The sequence below is a fragment of the Episyrphus balteatus genome, chromosome 1, assembly GCF_945859705.1.
Source record: "Episyrphus balteatus chromosome 1, idEpiBalt1.1, whole genome shotgun sequence".
Lineage (NCBI taxonomy): Eukaryota > Metazoa > Arthropoda > Insecta > Diptera > Syrphidae > Episyrphus > Episyrphus balteatus.
In genome coordinates this window covers 32,404,657-32,423,138 of record NC_079134.1, presented here as the reverse complement: position 1 = coordinate 32,423,138, position 18,482 = coordinate 32,404,657, and the positions used below count along the sequence as shown (strand labels likewise).

The window sequence follows — 18,482 nt, the reverse complement described above, 5'->3', positions numbered from 1 at the left end:
ATTACATCGGTACATACATTATCTCGCAGTTTTTGAACAATCAAAATTTTTTCAATAAAGGTTTAAATTTTGGTCAGTTCATCGAATTTTTGTATTGAAAGTTGCAGTTATCAAGTCAATTTTTGTAGATGAGTTGCGATTACCGCGTCAACAATGATAAAAATTGAGGTGTTGCGAAAATCGAGGAGTCGCGTGAATCGAGAACGTACTATAATTTATAGTAATTTTTTTTATAGAATTTTTCGTTAAAATCGAGCTTGAGACATAGTCGCCAAAAAAAAAAATTTTAGTAAATAACTCGGCCTTTTTTATTTTCGATCCAAATGATTTAGGCAAACTTGTAGGAAATTTTCTACAGTGTTATCTTACATATCTTAGATTTTAAGACGAACGCAATATTAGAGTGTTATAATTTTAATTTTTTTAGCCAATTCTTGACATTTTAAATAAAAGGCAAGAGTTACTTAATATCAATTTAAGTGTGTTGGCACCTAGGTCAAAGTTATAATTCAAATTATTTGCAAGCTATCCAAATGCATTGTGGCGTATACGTGTTCTTTTTTTGGATTTATTTAATGGAGTTTTGGAATATGGCACTATGGTTTTATTTGTCTTGCAAATAGAGAATCAACTAAATCTATTTCAATTTTTCATGTGGGAACGAATTTTTTGAGCATTTTTAACTAGTATCAAAACACTCGGGGAATAAAATGCATACTTTGTGAAATTAGTTATAACCAATAACTAAAAGAGTTTATATATCTGTATATAAGATATAAGGGTGTTTTTTAGGCAGAAATGAAAAGTTAGTTTTAATAACTTAAATTTTATTTCGGAATAATGGAATTATGTTGAGCATGATTTAGGGTTTTTTTTAAATGCTGGAGCCATGAAAACAAGTCCTTTTATTTTTTAGATGCAGATTTCTTAGATTGAGGTAAAAAATGTAATAGGTCTGGGAACGAGTATTTTTTTTTAGTTTCAAACAGTACAATAATTTAACAAATTTAATTGTTTTGTATTTCAAAATTGGGACCTTATTTGCTAAAGTGCACAGATTTTATATATTTCACAGATTTCGTTTTCCCTTGGGATATGAACTCACACCAAAAGTTAGAGGCAGTCACATTGTCAAGTTTTAAAAATTGAGATTACTTTCATGCATTCTAATATGTATATGTAGGTATATAAAATATTTTTTATTTTTTGCGTGATAACGTTTTATAAATCGATGAACCATAGCAGCCACCACAAAAAAGTGACGCCATTTTCTACCGTTCCACTCTCGCACTTTCGCAGTGCGGCAAAAATTTCAATTCAAAATTAAAAATAAACTATTAGAGATACAAAAATCTTCTTTAGCTTATTTGAAAGATAATAACCTAAAGTTGAATACATTTGAAGGATTTTAAAAAATTCCATCTTTTAATAGGGTAAATAGGGGTAAAACAAAATTGCAAAAATTTATTACAAGACAATGGTATTGAAAAAAATTATAAAAAATTTCAAAACCAAGTAATAAATGGTTTTCTAAAACTAGAACATGAAGTAGACCTTTAACGAAGTAGTCATTAAACGTAGTTGAAATTTTTTTTTAACAATTTGAAAAACGTCATTCGAAAGATAATAAAAAAAAGTTAGGGGTCTAATACGGATTTTTGTTTAAGTCTCTACGTTTCGAAATATAAATTTTTGAAAACCACCTACTTGTTTCGGGGTATTTTTGGGTAGGATTTAATTTTTTTAAATTTTTCGTAGCGCTCAAAAAATTTTAAAATGATTTTTGACTGAAGACCGGGAAAGACAAGTTTTTTTGTGCCAAGTTTTTTGACCGTTTTTAACCGTTTATTATTTTTATCTTTTTTTCTTCAACAGATAAATGAATGAAATTTATATTATAGATAGATAATAGACAGGACTATATCGCACCATCAGTGCAAAAGAGCGATAAGTCAAAAAATGACATTTTTGAGACAATGATGAGGAAATGTTGCTTTTTAAATTATCTTTCTTTTGAAGGGCTTGTTGTTAACGTAAACAAAAAATTCGAAAGATTATCACTGTTTTTATCCAATTCCTACTATATTAAAAGTCAAACTCTTTCCTAATTGAAACAATTTAAAAAAACAAATTTATTAAAACTACAAAATAAACATAATGGTTCTTGTAATAGAGCTTTGACATTATGAAAATTGCTGTCCCATGGAAAGTTATAGGGGAAAGTTTAGAGTCAGTATGTATTTTGCAGAAGCGTTTTCTCTAAATTAACTTTTTTGAGTTCTCGCTCTTTTGCACTGAGGGTGCGATATCTGTGCAAAATTTCAATCAATTTTAGATAACGGTAAAATAAAGTTCTATAGGTTATATCTTTTGATCTAGAGCAAGTACAAATTTGATTTAACTTTATTGAGCATCCTGGTGATATTACCTTTCATTTGATAAATGACACATAACTGTACATTCACTACAAGCTACACAATGTTAAATTAAAAAACTTGCGAAATACCTCAAAACACCTGTGGAGATCTGTTGATTATGAACACGAACAGCCACCAGTGTGGTACCGTACCGTAATCTCAGTTTGGAATTTCGACTTGGTTGGCTTTAAAAAATTCTAACTTTTTTTCTAGACATCACAGAAATAAGGTTGAAGCGTCATATGAAAGGTGAAGTAATGAGCTTTCACGTCATGATATAAATTTTGTTATAGGTTGTAATTGAAAAAAATTGATTCAATAGCGTGAGAAGATAAAATTATATGTTTTTTTTTTTTGTTTTTTTTTTTTTTATGAAAATTGATCGAGTTCAAAAAATTCTAGCTCTTTTTGTAGATGTCTAATAGACATGATCAATATATATATCTGAAGCAATAAGCTTTCAGGTGGTATAAAATTTATTATAGGTTGTTATATAAAAAAAATGGATTTTTGGGTGATGGAAGTGAAAAAAATTCTTCCAAATCTATCGATTGAGACATTTTCAGAGAGGTCTTTAATCTTTATATTTGACGTTAGGGCAAAGAGACAAGAAACAAAGAACAAGACATTTCTTTTAATTGCTTAACTTAACGAAAGTTGTACATAAATTTCATATCAAAATATGTACGTATCCTGTTTATGTAATTTAAATGACTTTGACAGGTGTCATTACACTTTTTCATATAAACTAATATACACAGAGAAAAATAGACTACATAAAATAGAACAAAAACAATAAGATTTCTCTATGGTTTTCATCCAAGAAGGAAACCTTATTAAAACAATCGGGTTTTCCTTATTGTTTTAAAATCTGCAAAAAAATAAAAAAAAAAGATGACCAGGCTGGGAATCGAACTGGAGACTTCAAATCATTAGTCGCTCACCTTACCACCTGAACCAACCCAATATTGATCGCGATTTTTGTTCTAGTGCTAAGTTGCAAAAAAAATCAACTTTTCAGTCAAATTTTAATAAGATTTTCTCTATAAAAATAATAAGAAATCTCCTTAAAAAAACCTTATTAATCGTTGATTTTAATATGATTTCCTGATGAAATTTATGGACGGTAAAACAATATGGCAATCTGTTAGTTTTTAGCGGGTCATATTTTTCTCTGTGTACCTTCCTGCCCAATAAATTCTTAATAAAAACCTTCATTAAAGCTATCACAATGAACAAAGTCACATAATTTAACAAAATTTTCATCTACAATTCCGTTACCCATTTACAGTAAGTCCATATCCCTCTTACCATTCACTTTGACTGACCCATTAAACAAAATGAAACTCAATACAATGCACACACTCCCACTACCCATATATCATCTCATTTATGATTGATTTTCACTGAATTGCTAACTAATTACTTGACATAACTTTTCCTTTCATTTTTAATAAAACATGAAGACAAGATACCTATACAAAATTGCATCATAAAAATTGGTTATTTGCATTATTTTCTTTTTTTCTTGTTGGTAATATCACTTGAACCAATATTTTACAAACTCACAACAAAAACAACCAAAATTATACAATCCAACCATCAGACATCAGGAAGGTGCAGAGGTCTACTGTCTGGAGGTCTCTGCACATAAGGGACTCCAAAAGGAGCAGTATCACACTTCGCTTATATGACAAAAACAATCAATGATAATTTGTATATGTCAGGTGTTAAGAAACTCGCGTGCGGAATCCACCTGAGAAGGGAAAACAGTTCTTTTTTTTGGACAACACAGCGGCATACGAGTATGCTGTGTGTGTTGAGGGACCCTCCGCGAGGCGCCCAAAAAATCGCCTACAACATTATAAGAAACAAATTAATAACAATTATGATTGTTGAGATGCCTAAATTGTATAATCATCATCATCATCGCATCGTTTCGTTCCAGCGACCAACAAAAATCGTGTTCGTACTCAATTTTCTGTGTTTATTCTTTTTTATTTTTGACACAAAAGCGCAAAAATGGTTATTAATTTGTCTGCAAAAGAAATAATTTATTTACGGAACATTAACATGAATAACGCAGAGAATGCGTATATAAATGTTTTCAAGGGGCGGGGGTCAATTCTGCATGGCGATTTCTTTTTGGAAAAACAAATACTTTCCATTCTCAATATTATTCAGGGCCGCATTTTGAAATAAATAAAGTTTTTCACTCCTAAGTATTTGCACCGAGAGTTTGTAACTTGAAACCACAACTAAATTAGAATTAGTAGCTGGCAACTCTTCTCGAAAAAACCTTTTTGTAATCAAATTGGGATCATTTTGTGCTAGACAAAGGATTGTCCTACTGTCATAAATAGATAAGAAAAATCTGACATTTCTGTCATCACGAGTTTGACATTTGACAAATGTCAAAGTCATGATATCTAGTATAATATTTAGGCTGAGATTTACCATTAACTGGTAAATCCAGTTTGCCTAATACAAATCTATTTCCAGTTTTGACAGTTTCAGGTGACAATTACCATTACCAAGGTAGGCCCTTATTAGGCGCCTTCAAGTAAATCTCTTAAAATTCACCAATGTCTTTTGAATTTATGCTAAACTTGGTGGGAGGAAGGTGCAGTTATACAGCTTGCAGCAGTAAAAAGTCGGCCAAGGCATATACCTAAACTCATATGGAATGGAACGCACAATATTGTACTGCAGAAAAAGAGAGAACCCATGTCGAAATTAATTAGTAGCGGGTGAAGATCATCATCGATGGTTTATCGTCCTAAAGTCCCTTTAATTTCATATTTCATTGCCAATATGATATATGGAGCCTGCAGGCGTGACGGGATATCCTTTCCGCCTTCGTTACTGATTTTCGGCCATATCTTCGCCCAATCTGATGGAAAGTGAAATTCTCAATTAATGCCTTGAGTTATGATGCAATTCCAGAGAGTCGTCGGTCGTCGTCGTCTTCGAAGTCGCTATTTGGTATGGAACCGAAAATATACTTAAAAATATTATATGAAGATGATGATGCCAAGATGGCCTTGCGGATTTCGATTTTTTCGTGCGAGTGGAAATTCCAGTGGCGACCTGACATATGCGTTTGTGTGGTGTGTAGGTGCTGTTTTTTTTTTTCGTTTTGTTTATTTTTTAATGTAACGCATTATTGACACGGAATATGGTGACATTCAAGAAATCAGTGTTTAATGAACAGGAACCTAGGTTCATGGGTTATCTTTGATCTCATGCAGTGCGAAACATGAAGTTAATAAGTCATAAACTGGTAATGATCATAAGGTTGCGTGTATTATTATAACATGCAGTTTTAGTGTCATGATTTAAGTCTGGGTAAAAGAAGGTTTTAACCCTTTTAGTACCAGCGTTACTCTTCTTAAAATTCGTAAAAAAAATATTCCATTAAATAATTTTTTAGGTTTCGATGGCTTAATTGAAAGATAATAATGCCTAGTACTGGAATAGTACAGAAAGATAGTCAAATATCATACTTTTAATTTTTTTTTTTGCAAACATTTTTTTTTATATAAATTATGTGGTCATAATTTTGAAAAGAAGATATAAAAAATGTTACTCCAGAAAGTGTTTTGTGTTTTGGTTTAGAAGAAGTTGCATACATTATTGTTCTAAAAAAAGTTATTTTCTCTGTTATCCGACTTTTTTTGGTGGTCATATAGACCAGTGCCGATGCCTTCAAAAACATTAAAAAGTACAAAAAAAACATAGTAGGATGAAAACCATTGGAAAAGGAGGGGAATATGATAAGAATGAAAGGAAAAATAAATTACGGGCGAGCCGAGTTCGGGAAGTGGGTGGGTTGAGTTTTTAATGGTAAAAAATGGTATATCTCGATTTCCGATACAAATCCTATAGAAAAAAGTTGTATGGCAAAGTTGTAGGTAATAAAAAGATCTACAACTTTTGTATCAACAACTTTTTCACATAACCTCAAAATTTATGTATAAAATTAAAAAAACCGAGTTTTTGGTTTTTTATTTTATCTTTTTCAAAAACAAACATTTTTCTACGAAATTTGGTGAAAACTTACCTTATTATGTCCCAAATACACTGTAATTTTTTTGATTTAAAATATTAATTTATTCACCTTATTTTGACTTAATACAAAAAAAACACCCTAATTTTCAATCGAAAATTCACGTGTCAAAATATCATAATTTTTCAAAAAGTCTGTGGGAATTTCATTCGTTAAAATGTCTTTTTTCTGATGGTGTAAAAAAAAATTTTCATTAGTATACTATAAAACATGTTCTCGTAAAATTCAAAAAATGAAAAAAGCTTGAATTCGAAAAAAAATTTTTATCATTGCTTACAATTTTGGCCTATTTATTCAAATTTACACTTTAATTACTCAAAAAACGTAAGATTGATCAATGTTACATGCAATATTACGTTTTTTGAGTAAGTGCAGTGACAGAAGGTAACAGAGCGTGTTATTTTTCTAATTATAAATACAAAACACTAAAAAATTGTTTAATAATAAATATACAGGGTGTCCCACAGTCACCGCCCCAAATGAAAACCATGGATTCCTGAGGTCATTTGAATCGTTTATTTTCAAAACATGATAAGTCCACTTTTTTTCAAAATTCGTTTTTTTAACTGAATATGTTCTTGGGGTGTATAACCACACCTGCCTTCAAAATATGAACCATCTACTCAGTCTATATTCGATTTTACAACTAAGCGAAAAATTTTTTTATTGTCAAAACATGATAAAATTCCCGGACTTATCATCATTTGAAAATAAACAGCAACTTTTTTACGAGTAATTGACTACACATAAAGAAGCTGACTATTGACTCAAAATCTTAGGTTGAAAGCGTCTTTCAAGTAAAATAACTACTCGAAACATTATATTCTATTCCCAAATGCAATTGTTTGATAGTCTGCGGCTTTAAAAAAAATTTCATATTAATTTTAAAACTAAATTCACATTCGTTTATTTTCAAAGTATGATAAGTCCAAAATCGTTTTTATTTTTTATCTTTTGAACTATCGCGATCCAAAAAGTAAATACCAAACGATATTCTGTAGCTAAAAGTTCTACAAAATATATTTTTTATACATTTTTGTGGAAAAACGGTTGTTCGCAGAAAAAAAAGTTTTGAGACAAACTTAAACTGTAATTAATTCTTGATTGGTTGTAACAAAAATCTTTCAAATCAAACTTGGTTTGGCAAAGATAAGGATAGTTAAAGGACAAGAGAGCAAAAATCATAAAAACCGTGGTAACTCGAAAACGGGACGAAAACGAGAAAATTACCTCTTAAGTTTTTCGACCTAAAATGACCTCAGGAATCCATGGTTTTCGTTTGGGGCGGTGACTGTGGGACACCCTGTATACAATAAATTTTCATATTTAACTTAGAAGAGAACCCTTAAAAAGAAACTTGTACTTTTTTTTAATAATATCGAAGAATATTTAATAATTCAAAACTTTAAATTAATTCCATTACCAACTCAGTTTAACTATGCTGATTTATTACAATAAGTAAAATTTTTTTTATTTCTATAATTTTGGTTTTTGTCTGACATATTTGGAAGAATTCATTTTCCCAGAATTGTTGATGCTACCTCCTCTGGTTGTAGCTAAAATATTCTTTCTGCTATGTATAATGTGTATGTCAACAAATAAAAAATAAAAACTCCCAATGCCGAAACCCGGGATTGAACCGGGGACATTTAGATCTTCAGTCTAACGCTCTCCCAACTGAGCTATTTCGGCAGATGGGGTTTCAATTGCACATAAAGCCAGGCAAAGTCATGCAGCTACTGAGGAAAGTTATAAATTTGTATAAAATAAAAAAAAAAATAAGAAATAGCCCAGTCGGGATCTTTTTATATAAAATCTATAGTACTATCATGAAAAAAAAACAGCGCCAACAAAATAGTAAGCTAACGAACGAACTAAAAAATATGTCAAATTTCAAACAGAAAAGTATATCTCATCTCTTTACTCCCATTATTGAATTCGATCTGAGCGCCTTCGCGACCACTCAGGTAGCGAACAAATTAAAAAATTTCACTTCATGATAGTACTATAGATTATACAGGGTGTCCCACAGTCACCGCCCCAAATGAAAACCATGGATTCCTGAGGTCATTTGAAGTCGAAAAACTTAAGAGGTAATTTTCTCGTTTTCGTCCCGTTTTCGAGTTACCACGGTTTTTATGATTTTTGCTCTCTTGTCCTTTAACTGGCCTTATCTTTGCCAAACTAAGTTTGATTTGAAAGATTTTTTTAACAACCAATCAAGAATTTATTACAGTTTAAGTTTGTCTCAAAACTTTTTTTTCTGAGGACAACTGTTTTTCCACAATTTTGCATCAAACACAATTTTCTTCGTTTTTTAAGTTGTTTTTTACACTTTCATATCATTTAAGTCAAAAAAACACGTTAATGAGTATTAATTTTGTGTCCTTTTTCTTAAAGCCCAGTTTATTTTCATAAAAAAAATAAGTTTTATTTCATAAAAAAGGCTACTGAAAGTAATTAAAAAAAATAAACAAACTGAGTGAATTAAAAAAAAAAATAATTTTTAAATAAAAAATTGATTTAAATAAATTAAATTTTTTTCTGAGCTTTATCTATTTGTTCTTTTCTTAATCACAATAGCTCAGAAAAGTTTTTAATTCATTTAAATCAATTTTTTATTTAAAAATTATTTTTTTTTTAATTCACTCAGTTTGTTTATTTTTTTTTTTAATTACTTTCAGTAGCCTTTTTTATGAAATAAAACTTATTTTTTTTATGAAAATAAACTGGGCTTTAAGAAAAAGGACAAAAAGTTAATACTCATTAACGTGTTTTTTTGACTTAAATGATATGAAAGTGTAAAAAACAACTTAAAAAACGAAGAAAATTGTGTTTGATGCAAAATTGTGGAAAAACGGTTGTCCGCAGAAAAAAAAGTTTTGAGGCAAACTTAAACTGTAACAAATTCTTGATTGGTTGTTAAAAAAATCTTTCAAATCAAACTTAGTTTGGCAAAGATAAGGCCAGTTAAAGGACGAGAGAGCAAAAATCATAAAAACCGTGGTAACTCGAAAACGGGACGAAAACGAGAAAATTACCTCTTAAGTTTTTCGACTTCAAATGACCTCAGGAATCCATGGTTTTCATTTGGGGCGGTGACTGTGGGACACCCTGTATATAAAAAGGACGGGATGTTTCGGCATAGTTTTTATATAAAATGGTCGGGATGTACAAAAAATTAAGCTGAAATGGAAAAAATTAGATCGTGCAATTTTTTTTCATATGACGACGGTAGAGGGGATCACTGAAAGCTAAAAACCAGTTTTTCGGGAAAATCATCCTTGAGCCAAAGCCAACATCTTGGATCAAAGGTAAAACACGTTTTAGTGACATTTTTGATTTTCTACCTATTTTTATTCTATCACCTTCAAATCCATGTTTTTTATATGACAACCTATATAAATTTTATATTATCTAAAAGCTTATTGTCTAAGCTCAAAATATATATATCGATCAGGTCTATAAGACATCTACAAAAAGAGCTAGAATTTTTTGAACTCGATCAATTTCCATCAAAAAAAGCGAAAAAACACGTATGTAAATATTTTTATCTTCTCACTCTATTAAATCCATTTTTTTTCCCTAACAACCTATACAAACTTTTACACTATCTGAAAGCTTATTGTCTTAGCTCAAAATATATACATATATCGATCAGGTGTATGAGACATCTACAAAAAGAGCTAGAATTTTTTAAACTCGATGAAATTTCATCCAAAAAGCAAACAAAATTTTTATTTTTATGTTCTCATGCTATTAAATCAATTTATTTGTTTGACAACCTATACAAATTTTTGAAGTTATACTTCTTATGGGAGGGTGGGTATGAAAATTTACTTTTTGACAAGAATGTCAAAGGGATTATGACGCGATCACCCTGGGTAGCAGGGCTGTCGTTTCACCTTTAGAGTAGGCAGTACTTTAGTATTTAAAAATGCAGTACGCCGTAGTACGGCAAACATAAAACACACAACACGTTGCAAGTTACATGTTTCATGTGGCAAGTTGCATGTGGCAAGTCGTATGTGGCAAGTTGCATGTGGCAAGTTGTATGTGGCAAGTTGTGTGTGGCAAGTTGCATGTGGCAAGTTGCGTGTGGCAAGTTGCATGTGGTAATTTCCATGTGGCAAGTTGCCATGGTTGCAAAAAGCTCACATTTCAGCTCAGCTCACAGCTCAGCTCAAATTTGAGCTAGGTACCATAGCTAAGCTCATTTGAGCTGAGCTGAAAGTGAGCTGAGCTGAAAGTGAGCGCCCCAACTTCCAACGCCTATATCTCGGAATTTTGAAGAAAATGAAAAAAATTTTTTTGATGCCAAAAGGTAGCGAGGACTCTAACCTACATTTGGGTACAACTCCCATCCCTGTAGGTGCACGCGTTCTCAAACCGGGTGAACTTAAAGGTAAAAAAAAAGTTAAGCCCGATTCTGAAAAAATAGGTATGATGTGGCGGTTTAACATGGAAGATGATTTTTTAAAAATCTGACAATGTGCAAAGCGTAGGCCCATGACACAAGCTATCATTGGGCATCACTCCCAAAAATTGCTCTCAAGCGGTTTAGCTTCCAGGAGCGTTCAAAGATTCGGGGATTTTTCGAAAAAAAATTTTACCCCAACTTTCAAACGCGATTTTCTCGGAATTTTGAAAAAAATCGAAAAACCGGATTATACCACTATCGGCTAGCTGAGAATATAAGCTTTCATATGGCACCACTCCCCTGTCTCTAGATCAAAGCGTTCCAACGCCTATATCGCGGAATTTTGAAGAAAATGAAAATAAAATTTTTGATGCCAAAAGATAGCGGGGACTCTAACCTACATTTGGGTACAACTCCCATTCCTGTAGGTCCACGCGTTCTCAAACCGGGAGAACTTAAAAGTAAAAAAAAAAATAGGCACGATTCTGAAAAAATAGGCATGATGTGGCGGTTTAACATGGAAGGCGATTTTTTAAAAATCTGACAATTTGCAAAGCGTAGGCCCATGACACAAGCTATCATTTGGCATCACTCCCAAAAATTGCTCTCAAGCGGTTTAGCTTCCAGGAGCGTTCAAAGATTCGGGGATTTTTCGAAAAAAAATTTTACCCCAACTTTCAAAGGCGATTTTCACGGAATTTTAAAAAAAAAATCGAAAAACCGGATTATACCACTATCGTCTAGCTGAGAATATAAGCTTTCATATGGCACCACTCCCCTGTCTCTAGATCAAAGCGTTCCAACGCCTATATCGCGGAATTTTGAAGAAAATGAAAATAAAATTTTTGATGCCAAAAGATAGCGGGGACTCTAACCTACATTTGGGTACAACTCCCATTCCTGTAGGTCCACGCGTTCTCAAACCGGGAGAACTTAAAAGTAAAAAAAAATAGGCGCGATTCTGAAAAAAAAGGCATGATGTGGTGGTTTAACATGGAAGGCGATTTTTTAAAAATCTGATAATGTGCAAAGCGTAGGCCCATGACACAAGCTATCATTTGGCATCACTCCCAAAAATTGCTCTAAAGCGGTTTAGCTTCCAGGAGCGTTTAAAGATTCGGGAATTTTTCGAAAAAAAAAATTTACCCCAACTTTCAAAACCGATTTTCTCGGAATTTTGAAAAAAGTCGAAAAACCGGATTCTACCGGAATTTTTTTTTTATGATAAAACGAAGTGTGGATTAATTAATTTAATAATAGAAATTAAAAATATCAAATGAAATTCATTTATATATGTATACTGAATGAGAAGTATAACTTCAGTCGAGTGTACATGTGTACACACACTCTTTTTTATGCCATGTGAAAGCTTATTGTTTCACCTTGTATAATGATTTATAAATCTTATTTCAAAGATGTCTACAAGAGAAGTTAGAATTTTTTAAAGTCTACCATGTCGAATTTCCAGACTGAGATTACGGTACTTCCTACACTGGTAGCTGGTCATCGCCAACAGATCTACACAGGTGTTTTGAGGTATTTTTCAATTTTTTTCAATTTAAGGTTGTGTAACTTGTAGAGCACCTACCGTTATGTGTGATATATTAAATAAAAGGTTATGTTATCAGCATGCGTATTAAAGTTAAACCAAATTTGTATGTGCACTAGATCAAAAGATATAACGTGTGTTGGAAAAGAACATCTTTTTACCGTTATCTCCGAATTTTTAATATAAAATTAATTGAAATTTTGTACAATTATAATTTATTTAATTACCTATCTACAGTACAAATTTCATTCATCTATCTATTAAAACAAAAAAGTTATAACAAGTTGATGACGTGTCGCGTTTTCGTTTCATCTTGTTTCAAATCACTACGATACTAAAGAAGTTTTCACTTCAAAAAGTGGGAAATTTACAAAAGTAAAAAAAAATTAATTTCTTTCTAACGCTATTTGTTTTTGGAAAAAACTACAAAATTTGTTTTTTAAACAAAAAATAAGCTTTCTGCATCATTATTTTTATTTTTGTGGTCGGAAAAACTGTCACAAAATGAGTTTGAAAATTTTCACTTTTGGACTTTTTGCAAAAAGTGGCCTTTGTAGTTAGGTATACCTTTTTTATATGTTTTTGGGCATGAGAAATCTAGCTTAAATGTTAGTTTTTGCAAAGGAGAATGGGCAATTTTGTTTGGAACTTGGACGTTCCGCGGCCAAGAACGATTTTGTTATTTTTTGATGTAGTTAAGTCTTACATACATTGTGCAGAAGTTTTTTAATTCTAACGTTCTTCACTTTGGCTTTGGCTCAAGGTCGATTTTCCCGAAAAACTGGTTTTAAGCTCTCAGTGGTCCCCTGTACCGTCCTATGGAAAAAATTGCAAAATCTAATTTTTTCCATTTGAAATGTTTTATTCGACTGGGCTATATCTAATAAGAGTTAGGTAACATAATATTGTGATGAGATGACTTTGCTCAGACTTCGCATATATTAAAAATAAAAAGGCTTTTGAAATCTAAAAAAAAAACATAAACCTGCTAGATTTTTCTTTCAATCGATCTAGATCAACCTCCTTTTTTGTTAAAACACAGCTCCTTGAACATGATTCCAAAATAAATTAATATTTCTTTCATCGCTTATACTTGCTCATCTTTCCAAAACGATTAACTTTGTTTAAACAACTTGATAACAGTTACAACCTGAGCCCTCCCAACAAGCAAACTGTCATCGTACATCAAAACTCCAATTTTCACAGTTATGTTCTCTACCATAATGTAAATGTTGACTGCTTTATGTAAACATATACATTTTCGAATTCAGGTCAAAGATTTATCTCTCTGATCCTCTATAATCGGGTCAATTTGTTGCAATCGAATTAATATATAAATTACTCTCGAGTCGCGACTTCAATGTTTATTAGTTAATCCTATAGCAATTATCCTTGAAAGATGATACGAATGATTGCCCAAGCCTTCCCTATTACTCATACATAAAAGTTGATCTTAAAAAAAAAGACGTAATGTTTGTTTTTTTTAATTTTTGTCGAGACTTGAGAGAAGCGTGCGTCCTCCTTAATCCAAAAATGTCCGTTCGCAAACAAGAGAATCACATCTCTAATTATACCTTAAGACCACCACTCACTCCATATACGGTGCTTGGTGTACATAAATTTCAACGAACGTGTGCGTTCAGCTTTGCAAGAGAAATTCTACGTCCACACCTTGGAGTTTTTTTTTTTTCAAACAAAACCAACAAAAATGAAAAATTAAAAAAAAAAGATTCGATGCGCCTACGGAAACCTTTTTTTATACAACAATTTTACCAACTTTACCATCATGGTGTCCTCTTTTTCTTTTCGTAATTTTTCAACTTAATTACTTTCGCGGATTGGTAACGCGAGAAGGATCACTTACAGTTATATAGTGAAAACCAAAAATTAAAAAAAAGAAGAAGAAAAACTTTTAGCTACGACAATGTTGACGGCAAAAATTGCGACGACTCGAAGACGAGAACGACAACGATGACTACGACTCATCCTTAAAACACCCACAACGCGCTCAAGATTGATGGGGAGGATTATGCTTCATTTGCAATTCATGATCGCCAGAGTTGGCGTTCGTCAATTCAAATAGTAAGTATACGCCCGATATGGTTTTTTTTTTCTCTTTTATGGTGTCAAGTATGCTAGTGTAGTACACTAACTTACGAGGGATTGGTGGCAATAAGGTAGGTTTGTTTATGCTTCAAATGGCTTTTCCATATTAAAGTGCATCTTCAATTTGGGATTCTGATGAGAAAATAACATTTCTTTCAAGTTGATATATTGCAGGAATATATGAATAGGAAATAGGACTAATTTGTTTTAAGCGGATTTCAGTTTAATGAATCCTACACACGGTCAGTAAAAATATTGATTTAATCTAAATGAATCATTTGTCATTAAACTAATTTCAGAGGCATCAATTTAACAAAGGGCATGGCAACTATCAGCGAATTCAGTATTATGAATTCTATAAATCAAACATACTCAAGAACACTATAATCTGTCAAATATACAGTCCATAATTTAGATTTTTTATATTTTGATTTTTGTACCTATGTACTTATTTGTTTTATAATACAAATCAGACGTTTCACTGGGCGTTCAATATAAAGAGCGGTTAATCAGTCAAAATACTGTTAACTGCCATCCATTCATTGGCGATTTCGTATAAAAAACTTTTTTAACATTTTTCGTGTAAAAAAAAACCGTAAAAAAGGGTGAATAATGTGTAAAAATATGTAAAAAAAAACGTAACAAAAGGTAAAAAAAATGGGATAAAACGGTAAAAAAACGGTAAATAACCTTAAAAAACGCATTCATTTAGACAGGTTGCCATTCGAAGTATATAGATTTAGATTGGCGATTTCGTGTAAAAAACTTTTTCTTACATTTTTCGTGTAAAAAAAAACAGTAAAAAATGGTGAATAATGTGTAAAACAATGTAAAAAACGTAAAAAAAAGGTAAAAAAAAAAATTGGATAAAACGGTAAAAAACGGTAAATAATCTTAAAAAACGCATTCATTTTGACAGGTTGCCATTCGAAGTATATAGATTTAAATTGGCGATTTCGTGTAATAAACTTTTTCTTACATTTTTCGTGTAAAAAAAAACAGTAAAAAATGGTGAATAATGTGTAAAACAATGTAAAAAACGTAAAAAAAAGGTAAAAAAAAAAATTGGATAAAACGGTAAAAAAACGGTAAATAATCTTAAAAAACGCATTCATTTTGACAGGTTGCCATTCGAAGTATGTAAGATTTTGAATAGCACACTTCATTTTGCGGCTTGAATTCTAATAAAAGGTTATAAAAATTTCATTATTGGTCTTTTTTCTTTAGAGGCCAAATGGGATAATTTCACAAATTATGTTGTTTGAAAGAAATTTCCTTTATGATTTGACATTCGAAATGAGCTTATTTGTTAAATTATCTCATTTGGGCTATATTTAAAATAGACTGACAGTTCCACAAACAATAAACTTCCAAGAGTTGAATATTACTCCTCAAATCCAATACAAAATTTATTGCAAACCTTACAGAACACCGATCATGCATTTTCTCATATCCATTTTTAGCGAAATTCTAACAAATTACCAATTTACTTTAACTTTCTTTTAACAAAAGTGTCATGAAAGGGCATTGAAGATTCGCATAATTTAAGCAAAAAAGTGGACAAATTTTAAAAGGTGATGTTTTTTAGACCGCGGCTGAAAAGAAACGTGGAAACCTTTTCAAATTAACTTTAAGGCAATTAAATTTGCCCACTTCATCACACAAGGCCATTAACATTTGAAAGGTCGAGAAAAATAATTCACATTTATTTTAAATTGAACAGCAAACGAAATCAAGTATTTCATCTGAATTTATTTAATGAACAAATTCAATGAAATTAACTAAGTAACCATATCGTTAAGAGATTGTAGTGTTTTTCTTTTCCTCCAAATAGGTACTTGAAAAAAAAAATAAAAGAATTTAATCCTTTAATTTTTTGTTTTGATTTTCTCAATAAATTTCATTTTTTACCATTTTTTACATCAGTTAGTTTTTTACATGTAATTTTCAAGTTTTTTACATCGAGTTTTTTACATATAAAAAACTTTTTAAAAACTCGATGTAAAAATCCGGCACAACACTGCTAAATGTATCCTTTTTAATTTATTTAAAAGATGTTCCTAATTTAAGTCTGCAGATTGGAGCCTCTTATTTAAAAAAAAAAAAACAATCAATGTTTCAGGATCTAAAAAAGTCATTCTTAAGGAACAAGAAAAACCTCGTAGTTTACTTGTAAAACATTCGGTTATTTCAAAAACAAAACAAACAAAAAACTTGTCGTGTGGAGGAGTCCTCTCTTTTGAGACTTCAAAAAAAATTCAACTCTTTCCACTATGGCAGTATAGTGGCAATGCTATATGGTGGCTCTAAAGTTACGGTCCATTCATTCACAGTTCATGAGCTGGGCTGTAATGATAATGCAGATATATGACTGTCGTGTGGACGTTACTTAATTTATACTGTTTGCCGCATTAAATGACATCCTTCTGGTCTAAAAGCTAGCAAGCCAAGCATGTGAGGTTGACTCTTGTGCGTTGTGTTGCACCGATCCATTCGTTTGGTTTGGCCTGTTATTCTTTTTGGCCTTTTCAACAGAGACAATCCGCGGCTGCCTGTATATGTGACAGTTCCAAAAATGATTTTAATTTCTTGGCAGTGGGTAGATTGTCGGGTTTGGTGGCTCACACTCCAATCCTATATACACAGAGAAAAATAGACCACATAAAATAGAACAAAAACAATAAGATTTCTCTATGGTTTTCATCCAAGAAGGAAACCTTATTAAAACAATCGGGTTTTCCGTATTGTTTTAAAATCTGCAAAAAAATAAAAAAAACGATGACCAGGCTGGGAATCGAACTGGAGACTTCAAATCATTAGTCGCCCACCTTACCACCTGAACCAACCTGCCATGAAAATATTGATCGCGATTTTTGTTCTTGCGCTAAGTTGCAAAAAAAATCAACTTTTCAGTCAAATTTTAATAAGATTTTCTCTATAAAAATAATAAGAAATCTCCTTAAAAAAATCTTATTAATCGTTGATTTTAATAAGATTTCCTTATGAAATGTATGGACGGTAAAACAATATGGCAATCTGTTAGTTTTTAGCGGGTCATATTTTTCTCTGTGTAATAGTAGGTATACCCCTCTTCTCTGTGTACAGCACAAAAGACAGTATAGTTGGTGGTGGCTCAATGTTCATATGGGTAATTGTTCAGCGCGTTATCTTTGTGCAGTAGTGACTGTGACAAACGAAGAGTGAGCGGAAGCATTGCAGCAGTGTAGCTTCTATACGACGACCCAAAGAGGTTGTATAGTGCTAGTAAGACAATGTACTGTGTGCAGTACAATTTATTAAGCTTGCAGGTAGCAGTCATATGTTACGCGTTGTCGGTTGTCATGTTACAGTGTGTATGCGGTGGTGTCTTAACATTTTGTTAAGGATCTCCTTTTGGCTGTTGGCATTTTGCCCTCTCTCGTTCTCATATGGCAGAGTAGGTGGATGGTTTCTAAGATGCTTTTTTTGTGGGATTCGGTACATTTATCACAGAGTAAAACATTGTTTCTGCTTATCTGGAACTAATGAAAGGAAATAATTTGCTTCTCATTCGTTGAATAAAAAAAAATTTCTTTGTGAGACCCCAGCTGGGCATAATATACAAATACAAAGTAATTATACAACATTACATAATACATACAGGGTGTCCCAAAAGTTAACGTCGAAACGAAAACGGTACATAGGGCAGGTGGTGACAGTTATCAGAAAAATAATAAAAAAAATCGCAGCCATATATTTTGGGAGTTATGGGCATTTGAAAAAAAGTCGAAAGAATGGTCACCCTGTGACGGTTTTTCATGTGCCGTGACTACAAATCTTAATTTTTCTCACTACGATGTTTCGGAAAGTTGCCTAAAAAGTTGGTGTGTTCAATTCTCTTTTTAAAATGGTACAACATTGTTGGGAATATTCCATAAATAA

At 31.7% G+C, this 18,482-nt stretch overlaps 1 non-coding gene across 1 annotated transcript; it reads right to left on the bottom strand.

Annotated features, from left to right (window-relative positions):
• Window positions 1–8,105: 8,105 nt before the first annotated feature.
• On the bottom strand, window positions 8,106–8,178 carry Trnaf-gaa (transfer RNA phenylalanine (anticodon GAA)). The gene has a single exon. It is a non-coding gene; the product is annotated as a tRNA-Phe (tRNA).
• Window positions 8,179–18,482: the final 10,304 nt, after the last annotated feature.